This window comes from Heterocephalus glaber, unplaced genomic scaffold (assembly GCF_053883595.1).
Source record: "Heterocephalus glaber isolate CG9 unplaced genomic scaffold, H.glaber_assembly_v1.0 deba00000347, whole genome shotgun sequence".
NCBI classification, from domain to species: Eukaryota; Metazoa; Chordata; class Mammalia; order Rodentia; family Bathyergidae; genus Heterocephalus; species Heterocephalus glaber.
This window is the reverse complement of record NW_028258143.1, coordinates 14738641-14766604: the sequence shown is the minus strand read 5'-3', so window position 1 is coordinate 14766604 and position 27964 is coordinate 14738641. Positions and strand designations below refer to the sequence as shown.

The 27964-nt window shown below is 39.6% G+C and overlaps 1 protein-coding gene and 1 pseudogene across 1 annotated transcript in view; both read left to right on the top strand.

Annotated features, from left to right (window-relative positions):
• Positions 1-27964, top strand: part of Gpr39 (G protein-coupled receptor 39) — a 250818-nt gene that overhangs the window by 77881 nt on the left and 144973 nt on the right. The gene's annotated exons all lie outside the window — the stretch shown is intronic.
• On the top strand, positions 10137-11602 carry LOC110344070 (uncharacterized; annotated as a pseudogene).

Below are 27964 nucleotides of genomic sequence, written 5' to 3'. Positions count from 1 at the left end.
GTCTTCTATATCTGATATTCTGTCTTCAGCTTGTTTTAGTCTGCTCTGCATGCCTTCAATGGAGTTTTTAATCTCCTGAATATCTGTTTGAATCTGTTTCATGGATTCCATTTCTTTCTTCTGTTGGGCGATCATGGTTTCCATTTCTTTCTTATGCTGGGCATTCATGGCTTCCAGCGTGTTTCTGATCTCATCTATTTTCTTATCTGTTTCTGCTCTAGAGCCTCTAATCATATCTTTCACTATGCTCACCATCTCTGTATTTATCTGAGAGATTATTTCTGCTTTGAATTTTTCTAAAGCCTCATGTATCTGCTTTGTTACTTCCTCTGCTATCAGTTCAGGGTGTCTAGGTGGTGGATTATCAGACTTTTGCACCTCATTTCCCCCCAAATTTCCCTTTTGTGGCATGGAAGGCTGTGTTTGTGTCTTGCTTAAATGTCTTCTCATTTTTGTTTTTGGTACTGTCCTTGGTTTAATTCCTGGGTTGATATTTCAAAATTGCTTAATGTAGGTATCTTTGTTGCTTGTGTTTAAAACCCTTGTAGAATGATTGCTTTTCAGAGGTGCCTTCCAGATATAGCTTGTGTTTAGGTTTTGAGAATCTAATGACTCTGAGGCTATTTTATTTTCATTATACCAGGAAGGAAAACTGATTAGATCAATCACAACATGTTAGCCCAAATGATACAATCAGCAATACCATAGCATCAAGCACAGCTTAGAAAATGACAATTTGTGGTAGTTATTAATCTATCACTTTTAACTATGTGAATTAAATTAAAACTGAGGACCAACCCAACATATGTTTATAGTGAATAAACTCTTCAATATAGCATCTTTCCCCTTTGGGGTGGGGAGTTAGAAGGAGTTGGGGAGGGAGAGACAGGTAGAAAGATCAGGAAAGAGTAGTGGTGAGGCCAGAAGACACAGGAAGATCACAGAAACTCTAAGAAATTGTTAAAGGCAAGAGGAAAAGGCAGAATGAAAGAACAAAGATGTGAACAGAATCACCTAATAGCAACAGGGAGGCTAGATACAATATTTATTTTCCTTCAAAACTAATGATAATCAAGGAAAAAGAGAAGAAAAGAAAAAGAAAGGAGAAATCCAAATTCAGTGCAGAAAGGAACAAATGGGGAGATGAAGAGCAATGTGGGACAGCGAGAGAATGAGTGAGAGAGAGAGAAAAGATAAAAGAAAGAAAAGAACAAAAAGTAAAAATTTGAAAAGAGTAGAATAAAGTAAAACTTAAGAATTAAAAATAAGAGAAAAAAGTTTTCTTTCTTTTTTGCAAATAGCAAAAAATAAAAATGATGGGCCTCCTTCAGGGTGTCTCTGTTGTCACAGTAGGCAACGTTGGCATTCATGTGGATATACAAGTCATTGAGTCTCAGCAAGCCAGCAGCAGACCTGTGAGATTCAGGCAGATTTCTGGCTGCTAGTCCAAAGTTGAGCTCCATCCTACTACAGGGTTGAACTCTGCAAATTTCTACTGCAGGTTCCAGTTGCCCGTCCCCTGAAGATAGTGCAGGGGTTCCCCTTCCCCCATTAACTTTATTGGTACATTTTAGGTATACAATACAGTTACATTCATCATTGGGATCTTGTACCATTACATGAGTCTCTTGGTACTTATTTTTTTTCCCCTTCCCTTGCCCTCCCTTCAGCCCCTCCACCCTTCCCTATTTGCAAAGACCTTGTTTCCATTTTTTTCTTTTCTCATATTTTTTCCTTTCCCTTTTTTCCCTTCCCCTACCCCTCCCAATTCCCCTGCTCTTTTAGACCTTTTCTTCCTGTTACAAAATATCAGTTATACATTTTTTAAATTACAATATTAAGATCTAGGAGACATTGCTACAGATTTTACAGAATTTAAAAGGATATAGAAAGCATATTACAAAAATCTGTTTTGAAATAAATTTGACAATTTCTAAGAAGTAACATAGAAGACAACTTAATGAAACTAACTCTGGAGGAAATATAAAATTTGAATAGCACCTATTAAAGAAAATATATTCCTAGCTTGAAAACCTACCCATATGACAACAGCAGGCTCATAAACATTTTAATTGATAAATTCTATCAAACAATTAAAGCAGAAAAAAGAAGGAAAACTTCTCCCCTCATTTTAGGAACTCAACATTGTGCTAATCCTAAAACTGCATAAAGATAATAGAAGAAAAAAGTATGAACATAGATAGAAATTTGTTTAACAAAATGAACTATTAGGAGCCAGATCTGGCAGGATGTAGAAAGTGGTTTTGTTATAGAGATGGCAGTGTTGGTTCAGCATTGGAAGATCCATCCCCAAAAGTCATAATTTTAACAGAGGAAAGAAAAAAGCCACATGATCCTGTCACTAGTTGGAGAAAAAGTATTGGACCAAATTCTACAGCTGTTCATGGTAAAAGCTATCAAGAAACTAGAAGTAGAACAGAAACTTCTCAACAAATTAAAGACATGTACTTCATACTTCAGCGAGAATGCCTTGTATGAATGGAGAAGATACAATGCTTTCTCCTTAAGGTGGGGAACAAGGGCAGATATGCTTACTCTTTATCTGTCCATTAAACTTTGAAACCTAGTCCCCACCAAAATAGTCTGGCAATAAAATGACACAACTAGGATAGGATTGGCATGGCAGAAGCAAAATCTTTATATTAGATGAAATGATCATCTACAGAGAAAATACTGAGAAATCTCTAGGAGCCCCTAGAACTTGTACTTGAATTTAGCAGGATTACAAAACACAAGGTATATACAAAAATTCAGGTCTGTGTATTCTTGCTATAAATGGAGAATTGGATATTGAAATTTAAAAGTTATGTAGGAGTACAAAGGACCCAGAAAAGCCAAAAACAAAAACAAAAACAGTGTTGGAAGATGTTTAGCATCTAATTTTAAGACTTCTTCTAAAGCCACAGTAATCAAGGCAGTGTTGGTGTAAGGAAAGACATATAGATCATTGGAATCAAACAGAGAACCTAGAAATAGAACCACACATATATGGTCCACTGAGTTGTGAAAGATTATTTAACATTAGCATTTTATAGAATATAAACTCGATTCAAGAGCCGAGGGAGAGATAGTGTCTTCAGCAAATGGCACTAGAACACCTGGTATCCATATATAAAAAATTAACCTCAACCCTTTATTTCCATACATGAAAATAACTTGAAGGGATCTATGAACCTAAATAAGAAAGCCTAAAAGTATAAAACTTTAAGAAGAAATTATAAGGGTAAATATTTATGAATTTAGGGTAGGCAAGAACTACCTAGGATACAAAAGACATGATGTATAAAAGAAAAAAATTGATAAATGAGATTCCATCAAAATTTAGAACTTTAAATGACATCATTAAAATGAAAAGTCCTTAAACAGACCATATTTACAATGCATATAACCTATGAGCAGAATATATAAAGAATTCTTAGAGCTCATTAATAGACAACCCAATTAAAAAGTAGACATAAGAAGATGATAATAGCCAGTACAGCACAAGGAAAGGTATGCAACTCTAGAATCAGAAAAATACTAATCAGTACAATAACAAGATTGAATTATACACTCATTAGGGAGATGAAGTCAAAAGTTTTAAAAGCCTTGTCATGACTTTTTCTTTTTGTTGGATTCTCCCCCTTTGTGTTTAATTTGTCACGCCCAATGGATTCATTCTTCTGGGTTTCCTGGGGTTGTGATCTTCATTATCTTTTCCTAGGGTATTGTCTAAAACTTTTTGGAATGCTGGTTTGGTATTCATGAAGTTCCTGAGGTGCTCTTTATCATGAAAGTATCTTATTTCTCCATCAATTTTGAGAGATAGTTTTGCAGGGTACATCAACCTGGGTTGGAGGCTGTTTTCCTTTAGGACTTGAAATACACCACTCCAAGCTCTTCTTGCCTTGAGAGTTTGCATTGAGAAGTCTGGTGTGATTCTGATGGGCTTTCCTTTGTAGGTGATTTGTTTCTTTTCTCTCACTGCTTGTAGAATTTTATTCTTCTGTTGGATTTCTGGAATATTATATGCCTATGTGTAGATTTGTTTTGATTAAGGCTAGCTGGAGTCCTATATGCCTCACTTATCTGTATGTCAAGTTCTTTTCCCATGCTTGGGAAGTTTTCTGCCATCACTTCTGTGAAGAGATTTTTTATGTCATCTGCACTCTCTCCTCTTTCTTCATGGACTCCAATCAGTCTTATGTTATTCTTCTTTGCATTGTCTAGCAGCTGCTGGATTGATTTCTCCTGTTCCCTTACAATTTTAAAGCAATTTTTCTTTTCCTGGTCACTAATTGCAATCTTATCTTCTGTATGTGAAATTCTATCCTCACGTTGGTTCATTCTGCTGCACAGACTTTCGATGGAGTTTTTAATCTCTTGGAAATCTGTTTGTATCTGTTTTATGGATTCCATTTGTTTCCTATGTTAAGATTCCATCATATTCCTCAGATCCTCTATTTTTTTTATCTGTGTCCTCTCTAGATTTATTAATCATGTCTTGCACCATGAGCAAAATCTTTGGTGTTATCTGAACAATTATTTCTGATTTCATTTTTCCCAGATCCTCCTTTGTTGCCAGTTCAGAGAGTCCAGGTGGTTGAGTATCAGATTGTTCCATCTCATTCCCCTTTGGGGTTGCTGTAGGTGATCCAGAAGTCTGTTTTTGAGGCTTGTTTATGTGTCTTCTCATTTCCACGGGCGAGGGGGTGCTTCTGGTGCCCATGCGGCTCACCTTCTCTGCCCTAGGAGCTTGGGATGGCAGCAGGGGAGCTTCCTTCTGGGTGCTGGGACCGGCTCAGCTTCTCTGCCCTAGGATACTTTTCCGCTGAGCTTCAGTTTTCATCGAGGAGCCTGAGAAGCCCTCTTTCTGTTACTAACTTCTGCTTTATCTTGCGCTCAGGACAAGGGCCTTTATAATCCCCTGTGCCTCTGTAGTGTGGGACCAGGTAGCAGAAGAGCCGGAAGGCCAGAGGAAGGGGTGGGGGCGGGTGGGGGAGATAGGACTGGGCTTTGGAGGTGCCAGCGCGGCTAAGCGGAGCGCCAGAAGGGGGCGGGGCTCCAAGTCGCGCCTGGGATCTCACCGTGGTGTGGGCGGGGCCCAGGATGGAGCCCGGGAGCTTCACGCTGCTTGGCTCACCTGCTTGCACTGGCTAGTCATGCCGAGCAGAACGCTGGATGGCTTGGGTCTGTTTTTTAAAATATTTACTTACTTATTTATTTATTTTTGCCCAGTGTCATGATGTTTTTATCACAGTAGTTTTGTAGTATAATTTCAACTCTGAGATTATGTTGCCCCCTGCTTTGCCTTTGTTGCCCAGTGGTTTTTTTGCTATTCTAGGTATTTTCTGGTTCCAAATGAATTTTAGGATCAGAAAAAATCTTGATTTTAATTCTCCCTCATGTGAGCTACAAACTTTGTCCTGTTATTCATGTCCATCATCCCTAGAGCAGATTTGACAAGCTGTGCTATAGAGCATCATATTAAGCAACATATTTCAGTTATCTATTGTTGGGTGCAGATCACTCTAAAAATTAGGCTTTAGAAGAGCCCTGATTTGTTGTTCCCTACAATTCGACACTGTGGGTAGGTATAAGTTAATGTTTTTTCTCCCACTGTTGTCCTCTTTGGCTGCAGTTATCTAGCAGCTGGGGTAGACCAGAGCTTCTCCTTGAGTCTGCTTCACATGGCTGGCTTGGTCTTCCTAGCGTGGTGGTTCTGGTATGGTTGAGTTTCTTGGAGGATGGGTGACTTCCAAGAGCACAAAGTGAAAGTTGCCAGACTTTCTGTAGACTAGCAAGATATCAGTTCTACCCCATTCTATTGATCAAAACAAATAAAAGGACACCCAGATTCAAGAGGAGGAGAAACAAACTCTAGGTTTAGCTGAAGACGCCCTGAAGGGAAGAATCCTGGCTGCCATCTTTGCTGACTATTTTGTGTACTACAACTTTGAACCACTGCAATGAGTGTTAATTTTTATTCCTTTATAAAAGCATTGGAAACACAGATATTTTGATACCAAACTGTTCAAATGTTTTGAGTTCAACTGAACATGTATTTTTAAAGCTCCCAATTTTAGTACCCTAAGTTCCTTAGTAGTAGTGGCTTACAAATCAGATGAAGCCAAAAGTCATTTGTAATAATACCAATTTTTCCTTTAGTGTTTTACCTGGCTTTAATAGAATTGAACCTTTTCATATGTTCTATAAAAGAAATAGTTATAGTGTGAGCACTTAGTGACTAACCTAAAGAGTTATCTTCTGCACAATACTCAGTGCCACAAAAATATCCCTGTATGGTGCAAACCAATGCAGTGTTGCAATAGATAGCACAGGTCCAGCAGCCAGGTTGCCCAAGTTCAAATATCTGCCATATTCTGCCTGTATAACCTTGACACATTTCTTAAGCTCTTTGCAGCCTCGTTTTCTTCTGTATAACATGGAGGAAATAATACCACTATGTAGGCTTGTTAGGAAGAACAAATGTGCTCAGTGGAGCACTAGACACACAAATAGCACACAGGATCTATCAACTTCCATTATCATTGTTGGTTATGTTACAACACAGAATGCTCAGCACTGGATATTTAGGGCAGGTGATGAGGGGATAGTTGGAGCAGCTATCTACAGGGTCATCTCACATCAGTGGAATCCCACAGGTTCTGGCCTACACCTCTGTTTCATCCATTTTATCTGATGGAATTCACACATACGTCCATGCCATAAATAAGGGGAGTGAGGGAAGCCCTATATCAATGGTAGCAAATCAATGACCCACATGCTGCAGTGGGCTGTTTGTATCATTGAAAGGTCTAAAAGGTTCACCATCATGGCTCTCTATGTTGCTCTCACTTCCATGTAAGGATGGTGTGCTGCTGTATCCTTTCACTTCCTGAACTCTATCCCCAGTTCTGCTCTTCTATTTGTAGGAATATGTCAGTCTTTTGGTGTTATACCAGAGCCCAGTAATAGACTTGTCCTGTCTCTCAGAATGATGTTTAACCCTCAGCCACTGCTGGCATCCAGTTTATTCCAGGGACCAGTTGCTCTTTAGTTTGTCCCTGCTGAGTATCATTAAAGCTGGAAACTGCATCCAGATGCACACTGAGAGTCCCAGCACTGCATTCTCACTCACCTAGAGCATAGGGCACAAGCCTCAAGAGTACCTGTGACATCTGGAGAGGTGCTTCCTGGACTTAGTAAAAACATACCAATCTTCCTGGGTGGTTTGGGTAGAAGCTACTGTAAAATTCACACACTGGAGGTGGCTGAAATATGCTATCTTGGGAATCCAAATTGCATATCAGCTTCCTTCTCGTTAGTTGAAGGATCAGTTCATATGAGTTTTCCCTGACTTAGATGGGAATTTTTCCAATCAGCTTCATACTTAACCTCATGGAACTGAGTATGTAAAGTAGACTTTGGATCCTGCCTAAGTCAATGACCCATTTTTAGTCCTTTAGGCAATTCTCTAATGCTCAAAGTTTACTTTTTTAGTGCAGTTTCACCTTCAGTCATGATCACTGATGTGCACACAAGCTATAGGCCTGTGGCCAGCACCAAAGGCCAGTGTTCCAATGAACACATTTGGCCAGTCACAGAATGTTGGCATACTCCTGAGGCTACATGGTAAAGATTTATGTGCCTTACGTATCTAGTTGTTCAGCAGACTAGAAATTCTGATAAAAACACTCCTGCTTAAAAGAATTTAAAAATGCTGGTAATCTACTTAAAAATATTGCTAAAGGCAATATTGAGTTGGGACAAAGTAAAGAGACTCAATGAAAGTGGGCGACAAAGAGTTGTTGTGACCCCTTGTGGGCACTTACCAGATTTCGTGAGCTTGACCACTGGTTTGTACAGCTGCAGATGGGAATTTCAGTTGGACTATTTACAGTCAAACTGAAGTCCCCACTCTCCCAACACACATTAATTTAGGGTGACAAATAGCATCCTACACTCTCATAAGAAAGGCTGAGAAGGAGTAAGCCCTAGGAAATGATAAAGAAAATAGTCTGTCTCATCCTTTGATTCTGAATGAAGGAGAAAAATTCTTCCATAAGAGTTTATACACCTGTACCTAGTTTTGCAACCTGAATTCATGCTGTATGTATGGTGTGAGAAACCTCGAGTGGAAAATTAACTTTTAATGTAAAGTCTGGGTTGGTTGTGCCTGACTCACCTGGTAGAAAGAAACAAATCTTCCCTGGAAGAACTCACCTGTAACGGAGGCCTCAGGTAATTTGCACAGATAATGTTCTGGGCAAAAATGAGCTTATACTTTAGGGAAAGAAATTACCAAACCATATATGGAAGCAGAGTGCTAAGAGCCTGAAAAACAACACATAGTAATTTTAGATATTGACATCAGAATACAAAGATTAGGCTTAACATGTTTTTAAAAGTAAAGAGAATTAGAAAATAAGAAAGAACACAATAAGACTTTAAGTGATCTGAGAGATTTGACAGGGAAAAAATTAAAATTTTGGAAATGAAAATCATGATCAAATTTTAACTATTATATTTAACATTTAGCAGCTAGTTAGACAGATTTAAAAAAGGATTAATGAACAGAATAAATCTGAGGAAAGTATTCATAATGCAGTCTTTAGAGGCAAAGAAATGGAAAAATGAAACAGAGGGTAAGAGGATAGGATGAGACATTGGATAATAATTTCAGAAGGAGAAAACAGTATACTGGAGGTTATATTTAAAAAGTAATGGCTGAGACTTTTCTAAAACCAATGAAATTAAGCAGATTCAGGAAATACATTAAATCTCAATATGGTCACATTAAAAAGTGTATACCTGACACATCTCAGTGAAAGTATAATATCAAAGACAAACATAATAAAAATATTTAGAGAAAAGGACTGTATTTAGCTTTGAAAAAAATAGATCATTTTCAGGTTCTATTTGCTTGCCATGTTGGCCAGCAGGGAAACTACCTGGTAATTAGACAAATTTGATTGTTTCCTTCTCCTGGACTTGCTTGATTGTGTGACTCAATTCTTAATTTTCCCAAAGAACTGTTTGATGAAACTTTTAGAAAGCTCCATGGACTTAACTTTGGTTAATCATTGATGCTGCATGTACTAGAAATGGGAAATAATTGGATGTTCATTGCTAAGAATGGGGACTGGGGGGCGGGTAGCAAGACACACTTGTTTGAGCAACTAGAGTATTGTTCTCGGGTGGATCAAATATTTATTCTAATTCTTTTCTTACCATTTTCTTATAGGTATGCACTGTAATGCCAAAAATTGCTGTGTTAGAAATGCTATATACTTCATTAATTTTTTATACAAACGTAAATTTAATCTGTAACTGGCAGTTGAAAAGCTACTTCAAAGAGAAGAGGCTCAGATGCACATTCCATTTGGATACAGGCCCAGGAGCTTGCAGGCAGAGGGGCAGCCCCGGATGAGGCCTCCTTGAGCATCTGTGTTGAGCTGGGTGCCTCCCCAGGGCATCCTCTAGGCACCTGGCTTCTGCCTTTCAGCTTATCTCTGCTCCTCTGCTTTGTGAGTCAGCAGCCAGTGCACTACCTTCTTCTACCAGAGCCACAGCTCGCTGGGGTTGCAGAGATCTTTCTTTTTGCCTAGCAGAGCTAAAGGAGAGACAGGGAGGTAGAGGTGGAGGTGGAAGTGGGGTTGGGGGTGGGGGTGGGGAGAGGGGAGAGAGGGGGAGAGAGAGAGAGAGAGAGAGAGAGGAATGTGGAGGGAAAGGAGGCAGCCTATTAATGTGTACTTACTTTACTTTACCCTGGTATTTGGAAACAACAAGAAATGCAAAGGAAGAGGGGGTAAGTTCGGGAGAGGGATATGGAGGAAACTGGCAGAGGTGCCCCCGGGATCTGAAGATGTATGGGTGGGGAAGGTGGCCTAAAGGGGAGCTGAGGCCTGGAACCTGTCGGGGAGGGGTCAATCTAGGGCCACCCTCTCCTTTCCTTTTCTGATTTTTAGGGCCAGGAGAGCCCGCCACTAATGACCTTTCTCCTCCCCAAACCTCCTGCCTATCCTCAAGGTGTGTTGGGCAAGAGGGGTAGGGAAAAGGAAAAAAAGAGTAAGAGAACCCTCTCCAGTTCACGTCTTTAAAATTATTCCTTTTGACGTGGATCTCCTAAACCCCAACTTGGTGCTTCTCCCGCTCACCCCGGGCCAGAGTCACACATGTTGAGCCATGGGAGAAAGGAAGCAGAAAAACAGCTGGCCAGACAGGGATGTGCGGAGGGGTAAGTAGAAGTTCGAGGTGTTGGAACAAGAGGAATGGTTTCTACTGCTTTTTGCCTATTGTACAAATTATTTACTCTGAAGTTAACTCGTAAGCAAGTAATGGGTCTTATAACACCCACAGACTCTCTATATATTAGAGCCCTTGGATTTATGTATATAAGGTATACACACCCCCCTACCAATATGTGGGACTGGTTTGAGTCCTTCCTTGATGATGAAGAGGACCTAGATGTGAAGGCTGGTGGAGGCTGTGTAATGACGATTGGAGAAATGCTACAGTCTTTTCTCACAAAACTGGAGTGGTTTTCTACCTTGTTTCCAAGAATTCCAGTTCCAGTTCAGAAGAATATTGATCAACAGATTAAAAGTCAGCCTAGGAAAATCAAGAAAGATGGGAAAGAAGGTGTTGAGGAAATAGAAAGACATGTTGAACAAAGACGTTCAAGATCTCCCAGGAGAGTGCTGTGTCCACGGAGGTCCCCAAGAAGATCAAGAAGTAGAAGTTGGGGCTGGGGATTTAGCTCAGTGGTTCCACTGCCTGCCTCGCAAGCACAAGGTCCCGAGTTCGATCCCCAGTACCAAAAAAAAAAAAAAAAAGAAGTAGAAGTCACTATCGAGAGGGCCATGGGTCTTAGAGCTTGAAGCCAAAGAAAGAGAGAAAGAAAGGCCGAGATCCCGAAGTATTGATCGTGGATTAGATCACAGGCATAGCAGGAGTAGGGAAAGGCATAGAAGTTGCAGTCGAAGTTGTGATAGAAAAGGGGGTAGAAGGGACAGGGATCAGGAAAGAGAGAAAGAAAATGAGAGAGGTAGAAGACGAGATCGAGACTATAATAAGAAAAGAGGTAATGACAGAGACAAGGAGAGAGAACGATCCAGAGAAGGATCCAAGGAACAGAGAAGTCGGGGTGAAATAGAAGAGAAGAAACATAAAGAAGACAAAGATGATAGGAGGCATAGAGATGACAAAAGAGATTCCAAAAAAAGAGAAAAAAACGCAGTAGAGGTAGAAGCGGAGAAAGGAAACGTAGAAGTAGGAGCAGAAGTAGAAATGCAGGGAAATGAAGTAGAAGCAGGAGCAAAGAGTAATCAAGTAAACACAAAAACGAAAGTAAAGAAAAATCAAATAAACGAGGTAGAAGTGGTAGTCAAGGAAGAACTGACAGTGTTGAAAAATCCAAAAAATGGGAACATACCCCCAACAAAGAAAAATCTAGAAAGCATAGCAGAAGCAAAGAACGATCCCACAAATGAGATCAGAGGGATAGTAAGTACCAGACAAACATGATTGATGGAGGAGCCAAAGCGTAGACAAAGAGAGCCAAGAAAAACAGCATAAAAACAAAGACTAGACTGTGTGAAAATTTTTGTAAAAGTGGATCATATTGAATCCTATAAATGTTTGATTAAATCTACTTTTTCTTTTTTTCCAAGTTGAGATTGTGCAGTAGTTAACACACTCTTCAAACTTCCTGTTTTAGGCTGAGTTTTCATTTCTTCTTTTGTGTAGGGAAGTACCTTTGTAATCCCATCTATTGCATTGATGTTTTCACCCACATGTTGAGTTTGCTACATGATGCACAGATCTTGCATTTTTATTGTTTATAAAATGTACAATCTGTACATATGTCCTGAAAATGTTTTAATTCTTTTGGCATGGTTGCCATGTTGGTTAAATTTGTATAAGGCAATAAACTGCCACTAATTCTAATTTTGTTTTGTAGGTGTGGGGTTGTGGTTTGTGTACTGATGTTAGCATGGCTGTGCTTTTCATAATAGAATGCTAAAGACTTTAGGAATGGACCTTGGACGTCTTATTATAGGAGAACTATGTGCTTTCAGTGTAAATGAAGACAGCAGTTGTAGGATTAACATTCTTGTCCACTGTACATTATCTTGGAAGTCTCTTGTTAATACGTTATACTTAATATTCTCCACAATTAACTTTAGAGAAAACTTATGAGAAGTTTTGGATACAGAGGTTTAAGTTAAGCTGTGATTTAATCAAAAGACCTTTTAGGGTTCTACCTCAAAGGGACACTGTTAGTATGCCTAAATTTTATTCACTTAGTTTTCCTTTTTTTATTTGAAAAACTACATGGCATGTAATCTTTTTTCTTGAATTCTTTCTCAGATTTTTAAAATACTATATTAAAGAAAAAAATGTATAAGCCTAGCATTCTTTCAGCAACCTTATACTAACATATAATTGGGAGAGGGTGGGGCAGATGAGTAGAGAAACAGATTCAAGCCTCAAGCTTCCAAAGTATTTTTATAAGTGGAAAATACTTAAATTATGAAACAGCTTGATATCGTGTCCTTTTTTTTAATTCAAAACTTTTTGATAATGAAGATTGCTGTTTGAGTTTCTAAACATAACCTAGAACAGAGAATTATTAATAGTAGTGCTGTGCTGCATTATTTAAGACTATGAGCAAATTATTTGATAGATTGTTCTTTTTTTAATTTTCCCATTAAGTTTATTGGTACATTTTAGGTATAAAACACAGTTATATTCATCATTGGGATCTTGTACCTTTACATGAGTATCTTGGTTCTTATTTTTTTTCCCCTTCCCCTACCCTCCCTTCATCCCCTCTACCCTTCCTTATTTGCAAAGACCTTGTTTCCATTTTTTTCCTTTTCTCATATTTTTTCTTTACCCTTTGTTCCTTTACCCTACCCCTCCCACTTCCCCTGCTCCTTTAGCCTTTTTCTTCCTGTTACAAAATATCAATTATACATTTTTTAAATTACAATATTAAGATCTAGGAGACATTACCACAGATTTCACAGAATTTAAAAGGATATAGAAAGCATATTACAAAAATCATTTTTGAAATAAATTTGACAACTTCTAAGAAGTACCTTGGAAGACAAATTAATGAAACTAACTCTGGAGGAAATATAAAATTTGAATAGCACCTATTAAAGAAAGTATATTCCTAGCTTGAAAACCTACCTATATGATAATAACAGGCTCATATACATTTTAACTGATAAATTATATCAAACAATTAAAGCAGAAAAAAGAAGGAGCACTTCTCCCCTCATTTTAGGAACTCAACATTGTGCTAATCCTAAAACTGCATAAAGATAATAGAAGAAAAAAGTATGAACATAGATAGAAATTTGTTTAACGAAATGAACTATTAGAAGCCAGATCTGGCAGGATGTAGAAAGTGGTTTTGTTATAGGGATGGCAGTGTTGGTTCAGCATTGGAAGATCCACCTCCAAAAGTCATCATTTTAACAGAGGAAAGGAAAAAGCCATATGATCCTGTCACTAGTTGGAGAAAAAGTATTGGACTAAATTCTACAGCTGTTCATGGCAAAAGCTATCAGGAGACTAGAAGTAGAACAGAACCTTCTCAACAGATTAAAGACATGTACTCCATACTTCCAGCAAGAACACCTTATATGAATGGAGAAGATACAATGCTTTCTCCTTAAGGTGGGGAACAAGGGCAGATATGCTTACTCTTTATCTGTCCATTAAACTTTGAAACCTAGTCCCCACCAAAATAGTCTGGCAATAAAATGACACAATTAGGATAGAATTGGCAAGGTAGAAGCAGAATCTTTATATGTAGATGAAATGATCATCTGCAAAGAAAATACTAAGAAATCTCTAGGAACCCCTAGAACTTGTATTTGAATTTAGCAGGATTAGAAAACACAAGGTATATATAAAAATTCAGGTCTATGTATACTTGCTATAAATGAAGAATTGGATATTGAAATTTAAAAGTTATGTAGGAGTACAAAGGACCTAGAAAAGTTAAAAAAAAAACAGTGTTGGAAGACGTTTAGTACCTAATTTTAAGATTTCTTCTAAAGCTACAGTAATCAAGTCAGTGTTGGTGTAAGGAAAGACATATAGATCATTGGAATTAAACAGAGAATCTAGAAATAGAACCACACATATATGGTCCACTGAGTTTTGAAAGATTATTTAACATTAGCATTTTATAGAATATAAACTCAATTCAAGAGCCGAAGAAGAGATAGTGTTTTCAGTAAATGGCACTAGAACACCTGGTATCCATATATAAAAAATTAACCTCAACCCTTTATTTCCATACATGAAAATAACTTGAAGGGATCTATGAACCTAAATAAGAAAGCCTAAAAGTATAAAACTTTAAGAAGAAATTATAAGGGTAAATATTTATGAATTTAGGGTAGGCAAGAACTACCTAGGATACAAAAGACATGATGTATAAAAGAAAAAAATTGATAAATGAGATTCCATCAAAATTTAGAACTTTAAATGACATCATTAAAATGAAAAGTAGTCCTTAAACAGACCATATTTACAATGCATATAACCTATGAGCAGAATATATAAAGAATTCTTAGAGCTCATTAATAGACAACCCAATTAAAAAGTAGACATAAGAAGATGATAATAGCCAGTGCAGCACAAGGAAAGGTATGCAACTCTAGAATCAGAAAAATACTAATCAGTACAATAATAAGATTGAATTATACACTCATTAGGGAGATGAAGTCAAAAGTTTTAAAAGCCTTGTCATGACTTTTTCTTTTTGCTGGATTCCCCCTCTTTGCGTTTAATTTGTCACACCCAATGAATTCATTCTGCTGGGTTTCCTTGGGTTGTGATCCTCATTGTCTTTTCCTAGGGTATTGTCTAAAATTTTTTGGAGTGCCAGTTTGATATTCATGAAGTTTCTGAGGTGCTCTTTATCATGAAAGTATCTTATTTCTCCATCAATTTTGAGAGATAGTTTTGCAGGGTACATCAACCTGGGTTGGAGGCTGTTTTCCTTTAGGGCTTGAAATACATCACTCCAAGCTTTTCTTGCCTTGAGGGTTTGCATTGAGAAGTCTGCTGTGTTTCTGATGGGCTTTCCTTTGTATGTGATTTGTTTCTTTTCTCTCACTGCTTGTAAAATTTTATTCTTCAGTTGGATTTCTGGAGTCCTAACTATTATATGCCTATGTGTAGATTTTTTTTTTAATCAAGGCTATTTGGAGTCCTATATGCCTCACTTTTCTGTATGTCAAGTTCTTTTCCCATGCTTGGGAAGTTTTCTGCCATCACTTCTGTGAACAGTTTTTTTTATGTCACCTGGACTCTCTCCTCTTTCTTCATGGACTCCAATCAGTCTTATGTTATTCTTCTTTGCATTGTCTAGCAGCTGCTGGATTGATTTCTCCTGTTCCTTTACAATTTTAAAGCAATTTTTCTTTTCCTGGTCACTAATTGCAATCTTTTCTTCTATATCTGAAATTCTATCCTCACATTGGTTCATTCTGCTGTGCAGACTTTTGATGGAGTTTTCAATCTCCTGGAAATCTATTTGCATCTGTCTTATGGATTCCATTGGTTTCCTATGTTGGGATTCCATCATGTTCCTCAGATCCTCTATTTTTTTATCCGTGTCCTCTCTATATTTATTAATCATGTCTTGCACCATGAGCACAATCTTTGCTGTTATCTGAGTAATTATTTCTGATTTCATTTTTTCCCAGATCCTCTTTTGTTGCCAGTTCAGAGAGTCCAGGTAATTGAGTATCAGATTGCTCCATCTCGTTTCCCTTTGGGGTTGCTGTAGGTCACCCAAAAGTCTGTTTTTGAGGCTTGTTTATGTGTCTTCTCATTTCCACGGTGGGAGGTGGGTGCTTCTGTTGCCCATGCGGCTCACCTTCTCTGCCCTAGGAGCTTGGGATGGCAGCGGGGGAGCTTTCTCTTGATAGATTGTTCTTATGACTTGTAATTCTGATAACAGAACCATCATGAGTGTGGAATAAATGCTGCATTAAATCCTTAAAAAAAAAAAGAAATGCAAAGGAAGAGGAAGAAGATAATACCAGGAAAAAGCCCATTAAGAATGAGATATTCTTATAATGTAAGGAAACACATTTTTTAGTGGCCAAAACCTGCTTCTTTTTTAGAAGTCTTTGACCATCACCTCTGAATATAAATGGTTTAGATTGTAAGATGCTCTAGTTTGGATCTTGAATAGCTCTCGAAGGCCTGGTGTTGAAGAGTTCGTCTGCAACCTGTGGTGCTGTTGGAACATGGTAGAATTGTTAGGAAGTGAGGCCTAGTGGGAGTGGTTAAGCCACTGGAGGTGTGTCCTGAAGGGGACACTGGGACTCAGCATCTTTCTTTCCCTTTCATTACTTCCCTCCATATCATGTGCTCCTGCTACCATCACTGACTGCAAGACCATAGGCACCAAACAGGCCAAATGACCATGGACTAGAACCTCTGAAATACTGAGCTGGGGTAAATCTTTCCTCTTTATAAAATGACTATCTCAGATATTTTATCACAGTGACAGAAAGTTAACATAGGGTTGTTTTGTTTTGTTTGTTTGTTTTAAAATAGGGTCTTGCTATGTAGCTCAGGGCAGCCTTGAACTCACTATGTAACCCAGGATGGCCTTGAACTTGTGGTGATCCTCCTGACTCAGCCTCCCAAGTGCTGGGATTAAAGGCATATGCCACCCTGCCCAGTTTTAACGTAAGGTTTTATTCAATATTTAGTACATATTTAATGGACTTCCACTGTATTCTTAACAAGGTGGATGGGGTATCACAGTAAAAAAGATTGATAAGAGTCCTTAACCAGCTGGAGCTGACAGCGGTTGGAGAGATGGGGGACATATCAGTACAGAGAATGAACCAGTTTCAGGTGAATTCTATAGGGAAAAAGAAAGCAGAGAAAGGAAATAGGAGAGTGAAGGTAGGAGGAAGGAACAGCAGGCTTTTTCAGGGTGATCACAGGAGGTCTCAGGCAGGGCTATGTAAGCACAGGCCTGTATGAGGAAAGGACTGAGGATGATCGGGGAGTTTGGGGAATTGCTTCCCTCCCCTCCCCTCCCCTCTCCTCCTCTTCTCTTCTCTTCTCTGCCCAAGAGAAACTGGCCCAAGGTTGGGCCCCAGCTGCCGGAACCCTATGCCAGGTTCCCATAGGCACTGCTGTGAGAACTGCCCGCCCAGGTTGGAGGGGAGTGGAGATGGCTGTGGGGGCCAAGGGCTGCTCGGGCACCATGCAGGGAAGGACCACAGACACCAAGTCCAGAGCAGCATCCCTGACTGGGCCCCAGCTCAAGTGTGGACCGCAAATGGAAGGAACTACTGTAATTTGTGAACCCTGAACCAAGCTGAGCCCCAAATTAATCTTTTTTTCCCACTGAGCTGAGCACTGAACCAAGGATTTTTTCAAAACAGCAACACCTAGTAAGCCAGTTTGAACCAGAACTGAGACTGTTCATTTTCTGAAAGTATTCAACTGGAACAATATGGGAATATTAAAGTATCTTTCAAACTAAACCACGATTGAACTGCTCAATCACAAGTGCCTAGCTTGGGAGCAAAAACAATTCCTTTTGGAGAGAAAATTCTGCATATATTAAACGTCTGCCTTTAGAGTGTGCCCTCTTCGCCACTAAATTACACCGCCTGTGTCCTCATTCTTTAAATTGTAAGCTTGGACTTAAGACTCATGTTTAACTTTTCCCTTATAAATTTCACTTGCACACTTATTCAACCCACTCTTAATGATTGGAACCACGTGCCCAGAAATCTACACAGTTCCTGGGTCAGTATGTGCAACTGGGCATGGAGAAATGGGCTAGTGGCTCGAAGTGACCATGAGCTTGAGAATTATTCTGCAATGCAGAGGAAAATGGGAGAGTTAAGCAGAGGCAGTGATATCAGATATGCACTTTCTGTAGATTGCACTGTGGGGCAGCAATGTAGAGGAGGGGCAGTCCTGTGGGTAGGGAGATTGGTTAGGAAGTGATTATAGTAACTGAGGTGAGAAATGATAAAAGGAGTAGTGGCGTGTAGGCTTTAAAGTCAGAATCTGCCTGTATTCAAGTCCTTGCATGTCCGTGCTGTGTGACCTGAGGGAAACCCACAACTGCTCGGTGCCTTCTTTCTCCTGTGCAATGCAGATGCTAATGATGCTTACTTCTATTATATGCTCATGAGGTTTATATGATACTTATGTGAAGCATAAAGGACTCACTACAGTGCCTGACATATAACAAGTGCTCAGCAAACATTCATTACTGAGAAAAAAGTAAATGGATTTGTATCAGGTGGAATAAACTGAATTAAATATAGGGGAGGAGAGAGGAGGAGGAGTTAGGAATGGGTCTGAAGTTTCTGATGTAGGGGAGTTGGGTTGTGGTCACATAAGTGTAGGGATTTTGGAAGAGGAGCGGGTTCAAAGGAAAAACTTGCACATGTTGAACAAGACGTGTCTATGAAGTGTGCCTGTGGAGGTCTCCAGCAGGCAGCTGATGTCACAGACCTGTGTGGTAACAGAGCAGGGCAGATTGTAGCTAGATACACATGTGGGAGTCACTGTAGAAATTGTGTGTGTTGCAATCACTCAAGGAAAGGCGTTGAATGAGGCGAACACAAAGCTCTTGAAGTGTCCTGCATAGGTTGACATTCAAGAAACACATTAGAGAAGACCAGGCCACAGAACTGATGGGGAAGAGGTGAAGAAGAAGGAGGTAAACTAGGAATAAGTGAGCAGGGAAGTAGTGGAGTGAAAAGAGGAGGGAATTCCAAGCAGGGAATAATCAATAGAAATTCATGCACCAAACACATCCAACCAACTACAGACTGACAATATTTCTTATGGCAATATGTCTTCATTGATCCCATGCCTAGTGTCATTTTTCTGGAGGGAGAGGAGCAGAGGGCACGATACAGGAGGCTAAGGAGCAGCTAGCATGTGAAAGAGTGAAGAGAGCTTATGTAGCCAGCTCTTTGAAGAGTCTTGCTCATGAAGCAGTGGGGTAAGTTTCAAATCACTAGTAGAGTTGTCATTCTGAATCAGATTTGGAATTTACTGGCCAGGTCAGGGAGCATTATAAAAATGGGCCACATCTTCACTTAGCTGCCATCTCTTCATCCTTCTGAGGAAGACCTTCCCTGAGCACCCTATTTCAGGTACGTCTTCTAATCTCTCCATTAAACCAACGTGTCATGAATGTGTTTGTTGCCCATCTCTCCTCTAATAAAATCCAAGATTCATGAAGGAATGCATTTTTCCTATTTTTGTTTCTCATTTTCCTCTTCACTAAAACATACTTGGTCCAATGTAGGCATTAATTCCTCTTATTTACTGTATCACTCTTACATTAGTTAGCTTTTCCCTTACTGGAACAAAACATCTGACATACACAACTTAAAGGAGTAGAGGCTTATTTTACTTCACAGTTTTGGATGGTTCAGTCCATGATTGGCTATCTCCAAGGCAGAAACATCACGATGGAAGGGCTTGGTGGAGGAAAGCTGCTCAATACATGGCATCCAGGAAGCAGAGAGAGAGAGGGAAAGGAGCTGGGAAAAACATTCTTCCAGTCATGCCCAAGTACCCCGATCTCTTCTAAACCAGGTCCCACCTCCTAACAGCACATTCAGCTATGCACTCACCAATGGATTCATCCACTGATGAGTAAAGTGTCCCCATGATCCAATCTCCTTCCAGAAGCCCTACCTTTGAACACATGAGAATTTGGGGGACATTTTAAATCAAAGCATAACAACTCTGTCACTCAGTTAGCATCAGTTCTCCATAATTTCTCCTTGGGCTTAATTCCAGGCATGAATGTGCCTTCCCTGAGAAGAAGAAATTTTTTCTTTAACAGGGACACCACGTCTTGTTTTATGTTTCTCTCTGACTATGTTTTCTCTTATTACAAGTTGAATCAGGTCTATATCCCATTTCTAGTAGAGAATAAGACATTTGGATACACCTTTATGCATGAATTCATTCTACACATCTGATTCTGCTTATTCTCACCTGATTTCCTTATATTTATTTTTCTTTTCCTGAATGCATTTTTCCAGGTATCTTCAGCATTTTTTTAACAAAGTGAATTTGTACATTAGTAATAGAAAAGATAAGATAATAACTAGCAGAAGTGCAGAATTGGATTTGAGGACTTAGGAACAATGAAGTAGGGAGGGAAAGCCTGACTTTATTGGTCGAAGGAGTAACCTGAAGGGATAGGGAAGATGAGGATGTGATCCATAGCTCTGGTAGGCTTCCAAGAGATTTCAGCCTTGTTAGACACTAAGCAGATACTAGGAAAAGAATACTATAGGCCATATAGGAATTTGTGTCATGATGAATGATTCAGGCAGGGATGGGTGACATATCAAAAAGGAGAAATTGTCTTATGTGTTAGCATGTTCTAGACGGCTTCATGGAGGACTTGGGGGGCAAATACAATCTTGAAAAAGGAATAGATCTAAACTGAGCAATTGAACTTTAATTTTACAGAGAGTTGAGGTGGCAGCCACTGTTGGGCAGGTAGTTGGATGTTTGATGTTTGGGGCAGCTCTTGCTATGGAAGAAGCACAAGCTGTGGGCTGTCAGGGTCAGTTTGGGGACCTCAAGTTGGACATTCCAGGGAGGGATCTCTGCCAAGATCAGGATGGGATGGGGCCTGTTCTGTCTTGCTTGGCTGTTTGACCTGCCTTTCCTGGTCAAGCGTTTTGGGTAAGTGGTTTCATTCATGCCCATTTTATCTGGTTTCTTTGCTGACCTCAGCAGCTGAGAGGCAAGACTGGATTGAAATTCCACTTAAGGAAAGCATTCTTTCCTTACAGACTCATCAGCCAGCAATAAATGGAAATTCTTGACAGTTTTAAATTTCCTGCCAGGGAGCAGCTGGTGAGTGTTTCTCCTGAGAAGCAGTCTTGGAGAAGTTTTATCAGTATCTGGCTAGAGGATGTATTTTTTTTCTCTCTCTTCTTTCTTCCCCCTGCTCCCCACCCTTCCCACCTCCTAAGTCTTGCCTTTAAAGACCTTGCCCTGCTTGGGCCCCTAGCCACTGAAAATTAATTTAGGGACAAGGGAAAGCTTTCTCGGCATGGCTTGCTGCGTTACTCATTACTGTCTTTAGGATTCAAAGAGCAACCCTCTTTTTCAAGGTCCTTTTAATGAGCCATTTCAGCATCAGACCTCCAATTTTCACTCTTGCCAGACAACAGCCACTGGGAAGCCCTGGGAAAGCAGCTTTGCTTCCAGAGACACACAGTTATTGGGCTGCAGGAGCAATATAATTATTCCCCATTAGTGATCTATGAAAGTGCAGATGGTGAGCAGAGTCCTGATGCTATTTTGCTTGCCTTCTTTTTCCCCCCCATGGAAACATTTTGGTTTATGCCCCTTCATTTCAGGAAACAAGAGTAAGACCTGACTCAGCATGTTTACCAATCTCTCCTGCTGGACAGGTTAATATCAGAGTACAGTATCGTAAATTTCCTATATGGAACCTATAATTACTTGTTATTTACTCAGGCATGTGAAGACACATGATAGTGTCCAGCAGGAAAATGTGTTAATCAGAACTCCCTTTGCTGTGGAAGGAAGCACATAATATTAAAAAAAAAAAATCAGTCACCTTAAAAGGAAAGAGTGAAAAAATGACCCAGTGATAATTTTTATTAGTGACTACCAACAAGATAATTAAAATAGAAGTGTAGATCATACTTCTCAAAGAGATTTTTCCTTGGCCGAACCCTATCATCCCCTCTTCCAAACTTTTTGCTTTCTCTCCAGTTCTCCTCTGATCCAGGTGTGTTTGAGATTGGAAGTATTCCTGACATGCTGTCCAGATACATGCAAATTCGAAGCAAGTTCCACTCTGCCTGGTGTTGCTGAGCTGTGGGCCTCCTGAATCACACCAATATGGCCCACATGCCCCATGCCAGGAGCCATTAGCAGCCTTGATGGATTGAGGTGGTAGTGGTGGGGCTCTGACAGCTCCATAGTGCCAGGGAGTAATACCTGGGCTCCGGAATAGTGCAAGACTGTCAAAGGCAAGAGGGAAAGGAGCTGACTTTCACTGATTTTACAATATCTGTTTGGTTTCTGAATTTTACTTCCAGGTTTATGCAGCCACAGTGGAAAATGGCTATCATGACAGGAGCAGTTATCTGGTAACATCCTTTTTCTTGTGTTTCTTACAATGCTGGTCTTTGAAGCTCATGATCACTGTCTAGATTTTCCAGAGGAACACATTCTGATGCATGTGTGGCTCTGTTTATGTATCCACACAAGAGGTGTGATCAGTGCAGGAGCCAGCATTTCATTTGTGGATGAGTCCTAGATAACCAATATGAGCCTCTTAAGAAGGGCATCCTCGAGCAAGTGGAAAATCCTGGGTTCTCAGGGTTGTCGTGGGCCCTCCTAGCCTTGCCTCTAAGGTCTTTCCCATCCTCACTTGCCCTCACTGGCCTGTTTGTAGGTTGAATATCAGAGAAAGGGTGAGATCTGGTTAGGTGGAAGAGGTCAGAGCAAAAAGGTGTAAGAAAGCAGAAGAGAATGTTAAGAACTTCTGTGACTGCCACCACTTTCAAACACCTTCTCCTTAAACCACCTCCAATGGAGATCAGAGGATCCTTTTCTAGACTTACCTCTCCTTTCTGGCCCATATATCATTATTCAAAGACAAAAGAGGAATGTTGAACTCCAATAGAACTTTTATGAACTTTTCATAACTAATTAGATGTCATAATTATTTCCCACTCTGGAACAAAGCTTTTTCTAACAACCTACTTAGCATGGCCTTGTTCTGGAGTGCATGTGAATAAATTCCTGTTGATACTCACCCTGCTGAAGCAGATCTTAGCTCCTGTGTTGGAGATCCTGCCCTAAAGACTTGCTGATGGTTACTGTGAAACAGATCTTTTGTGTGAATGTCTGAAAAAGAAGGGAGTTTTTTTCTTGTTAAGAAGCTTGATGGGCCGGGGATGTCTAGAGAATATGTTAACAAAGGTTGCTCTAAATCACTCTTTTGCAATGCATAGCTGTTACCTAAAAATAACCTAGGCTCTGGGTCCCAGTAATAAGATCCAACCTGACATCATTAGATCAACATCACCATAGGTGCATGCTTCGAATTATGGCAACAGTACAGGACCTCACAACCGTGTCCAATTTTTTATATCAATCTAATATATGATTGTTTAAACAACTGGGAGATTAAAACCATTATTTGCTTCCTTTTGCCTGTGTATCTAAATATGCATTTTAGGTGTCTACTGTTGGCAAAAAATACTCCTTAATTGAATTTGGTTTCCATTACTTGTGAAAGAGAGTAAGTGACTCAAAGAAGTGGCCACTCAGCATCCTGGGCTTTCATTCCAAAAGCTAGGGATGGAGATTGCCTGTCATTTGGGTTTTCATATGCTCTTTGAGCTTGAAGTCTCTAATGCTTAAATGTGAAGTGCCCTCCAAGACTCGAAGGTTTGATCTGCACTGGAGTTCAAGTATGTGGCTTTTGGAAGATGACTGGATCATCATGAGGGCTTTAACTTCATCAGTGGATTAATCCATTGATGAATCCACAATTTGATGGCGTTACTAGGAGATGAAGCAGGTCACCAAGGTTATGGCTTGGAAGCCTATATTTGTCTCCGGATTTCTCTTTTCAGGCTCTTTCCTTTTCCTTGCTTTCAGCCACCAAGGGGTAAACAACTTTTCTCTGCCACACCCTTCTTCCATGATGTTCCTTCCCCACTACATGGCTAAAAGCCAGGCAAACGCAGACTGAATCCTCTGAAATCATGAATCACATCAAAGCTTTCCTTTGTTATTATCAGGTATTTTGTCACAACAGTGAAAAGCTAACTAACACAGAGCCCTCAAGAAAGAACATTTACCCTGTCTAGCTGTGAAATGCTTTTCCTGTGGGCATCTTTCATCACCTCAATAAACCCTGTCTCCCCCAACTGGCCACACAGAGATTCCCCTCAGACTGACTTAACAACTCTGTCATGCTCCTCAATTTTCACTCCTTCTAATATCATTTTTTGTGTGTGACATATTTTGTATTTCTACATAAAAGAGAATTAAAGCAATGACATAGAAGAATTAATGAATATTTGGTACTTCCTGTCACACTCACAGAGTTCCAGTACAAAAGATATAATTTCTAAATTCATTCATTGAAATCTTTTATTGTGATCTTGGTTAATTCTTTTTAATTTTATTACTGTTTTTTATTAGTAGGTATTTGTGGTACATAGTGTTTACATTTATCATGGAGAGTTCCTACATGCACACAATATGTCTTAATTTTTTTGCTTCCTTCCTCTTCTATCACTCCGTTTCCTTCAACTCTAAATCCCCTTCCCATTTGAAAAAGCTCTATTTCCATTTTTAGTTTGATTCTCTTTTTAAAAATCCTTTTTCCTTTCCTTTCCTTTCTGCCTCCATCTCCTGTTCCCCTTTCCATTTTAGAAAGATCTCCCTACTTCCTATCATCTATCCTTTATTTAAAATAATGTTTTCCTGGTACCAAAAAAAAGGATGTTCTGATGATGTCCCAAAGAGAATTTTGTATACATTGTCTACCCTATTAGAATCAGATCATTCTAACATACATATTCAAATTTGGTTAAAATATGTTCAGCTGTTCCTATGTGATATGCTAATAAATAAGCATGTAAATAGGAAATACTTATATGGATACCATATATGAGATATAAACTATAATAACTAAGGAATAACATTAAGCAGTGCTTGGTGAATGTACAAAGATGTGGGGCAGACCAGAAAATTCTATGTTGTCAAAAACCTTTTGAGAGATAGAAGGCGTCTTTGAAAGATAAAGCATGCTCCATGGTTCTGGGAAGGGTGTAGGTTTCAAAGGTGGTGACATCGTTTGCAAGTGGTACTTATGTCACACTGCCCTGAGCATTTGACATGTGTTTTTTTACTTAATTGTTTTAGGTGTAAGTGCTGAGGACTGGGAAAGATAAGAACTTGCCCCAATAGATTTAACAGCCGTAAACCTCTAGGGCTGTGGTGGCGAACCTATGGCATGTGTGCCTCAGTGGACTGTCTGTGTCATTGAAAGTCCTAAAATGTTCACCTTCACTGCCCTAGGGTAAGACTGTGAATCTAGCAGTCTGGAATGCAATTCTGCCACTACCTGGAGTTAGGTCCAATTTTATAGGTTAAAGGTACAGTCCCTCCCAAAGCTGACCTTGGTGGAGCTTGAGAACTGAGAGAAAGGTGCCCCAGGCACCTGCATCTCTGAGTGTATCACTCAGGCTTCCCAAGAGGAACAGATTTAATATAAAATATGTATGATACATAAGGGATTTACAAAGTAGGCTTCCAGTGGCCGCCTGTGGAGTGGGATGGAAGAATGCAGAATGGCCGCCTGTCCATTGGAGAGTCAGAGGATGCAGTTGAAGGCTAGAAGCCTGGAGCTCACTGCAGGGTCTGGTGTCTGTGTCTGGATCAGGAAGCTGAAGGGTCCATGTTGGAAAGCTGAAGAGTCTGTGCTGGAAGCCAGAAGGAACTGGAGATGAATGTCTAAAAATAATGGTGAAGGCCAGAGTTCTTCTGAAGAAGCAAGAGGGCAGACTTCCTTTTGCTTTCCCTTTTTATACAAAGCTATTGGTTGGTGCCACCAAGGAAGGTATAATAGTCTTTATATTATGTTTTAACTATATTTTCATTTCTCACAATTCTTTGAAAAAAAATCTCTGATGGTTTCAAATGAGCAAATCCCTTATCTGCCCCAGTCCTCGGGTCTTTCATCTGTTAGGACTCCTGCCTCGAGAGCTGCCCACTGGAACATCTGGCAGCGGTAAGTGTGGTAGAGGCACTGACATTAGGCATCATTGGTCCCTTTCTCTGATGGTCCTCACTGCCTCCAACATTTTATTCCAGCCCTGCCTTGGCTCACCTGCCAGCAGTCCCCTGTTCGCTGCTCTGAAGCATCTGGATGGAGAGTTCTTGGGCAGAGCTGAGAGGAAAGAAGTCTGTGTGCGGCTGGTGGGGGAAGGGCTCATAGAAGGTCCTTTGTGATGAGTGCAGAAAAGGTGCAGAAAGGAGAGGACACTTCACAGTTCCAGACTAACAACTGACTTTTATTTTTTTAATTTATTTTTTAACAACTGTCTTTTAAAAAGCCATGTACCCCCTACATATGGCCAAGAGGCCTAGTAGAGGCCATCATGTAGGTCCAATGAACCAGATCATGATTCAGTAGGGTGGTCATGACATTTATCCACATAGTCCTAACAGGTTACTTGAATTTTGACTTTTGGCAAGTTAGTTACTGTAGTAGATTGTTTTATATATATATATTTTGGTACTGGGGATCGAACTTGGGTCCCTGTGCTTGTGGGGCAGGCGGTGGCACCACTGAGCTAAATTCCCAGCCTTTATTTATATTTTTTTATTAGTACATGTTTGCAGTACATAATGAACACATTCATCATGGGGGATTTGCACATATGTATATATATAAAATGCATCTCAATTCTCTTTTAAAATGTCCCTTTCCCTACCCCTCCCTTCATCTCTTCTCCCCTTTCCATTTATAAAAGCTGTATTTTCATTTTTTCTTCAATTATTTTTTCCTTTAATCTTCTTTCCCATCCTTCCTTCCCTTTCCCTCCATCTCTTATTCTCCTTCCTATTTGAACAAGTACTTCCTACTTCCTATCTTCTAATCTGCTAAATTATTTATACTTTGAGTTTTTCACACAAGAGAAACAATGTGATAATTGAACTTATGTGTTTGGTTTGATCCATTTAGGATTATGGTCTCAAGTTGCATCCATTTATCTAAAAATGTTTCAAATCTATCTTTCTTTATGGCAGAGTAGTATTCCACTGTATATAAAAACCACATTTTCTTTATTCGTTCATGTGTTGATTATAGTGGATTTTGTGAAGCACATTCACTGTGAACTGTTACCAAGCTTATCTGAGTCTGCGGGAACATAACATCCATGCATATTAGAAGTTACACGAAATGAGTGTTTTTTTAAAACTTAAAAATAGGCAACAAGGCACAACAGAATTCTTGGATTAATTGCAAAGCAGTCACACAAGGCTCAAAAAAGCTGCCTGGGGTGCATGGATTCTCCTCTCTGCCCCCCTTGCCCCACAGCTGTGGGGTCCCAGAAGATTCCTGTGTGCTGCTTTATGCCCCAGGGCAACATGGCTCAGTGGGCAAAGATGTGGAGGGACATCGTGCATTGGGCAGTGGAGGTGGGTGCTGGGACAGGGCTGGGGCTATTCCAGCCTGGCCTGTCTTACAGAGGACACAGCACTCCCAGCACATTACCATTGCTCTGAGAATGACAAGCAAGAAAGGGAAGAGAGCTGGATCAGTCCATCATCCAGAGCCTGTCCTACAGTTTTGACCAATTTTTTGTTCCTTTTTGTTTTTAGTTTTGTTTTGTTTCCTACCATAATAGAGCTTATCAAATGCATAAGGAACATTGATGTTGAAATAGATGAAAGGAATGAAGAGCATAAACATCATGATAATTCTTCAAATATGATTCAAGATGATCTTTATCTGATTTTACGTTGCAATCATTTGCTTACTACATATATACAGTGCATTAGGGTAGCTCCTGAACTCTGAAAGACAGTGTTAAAAAAAGAAAATAGAGTGATGATCATATCAAATTCAGGTTTTCATTTATTCAGAATAGTGGCTTTATCCAAACTATGTTATTTGCAAAATCCTAAAAAGGAGGATAAAAGAGCTTAAAACATAAACCTTTTCTTTTATCTAATCATCTAAAAAGAAAACTCAGAAATAACAAAAATTAATGAGTTTATTTTTAAAGTGCACATTGCCAGCATCACATAGATAAAGCAGGGTTTGTCTTTCTCTAATGCACCACCAAAGAGTTAAACTTCAATTTGCTTTTTAGTATATATTCACTCCTCT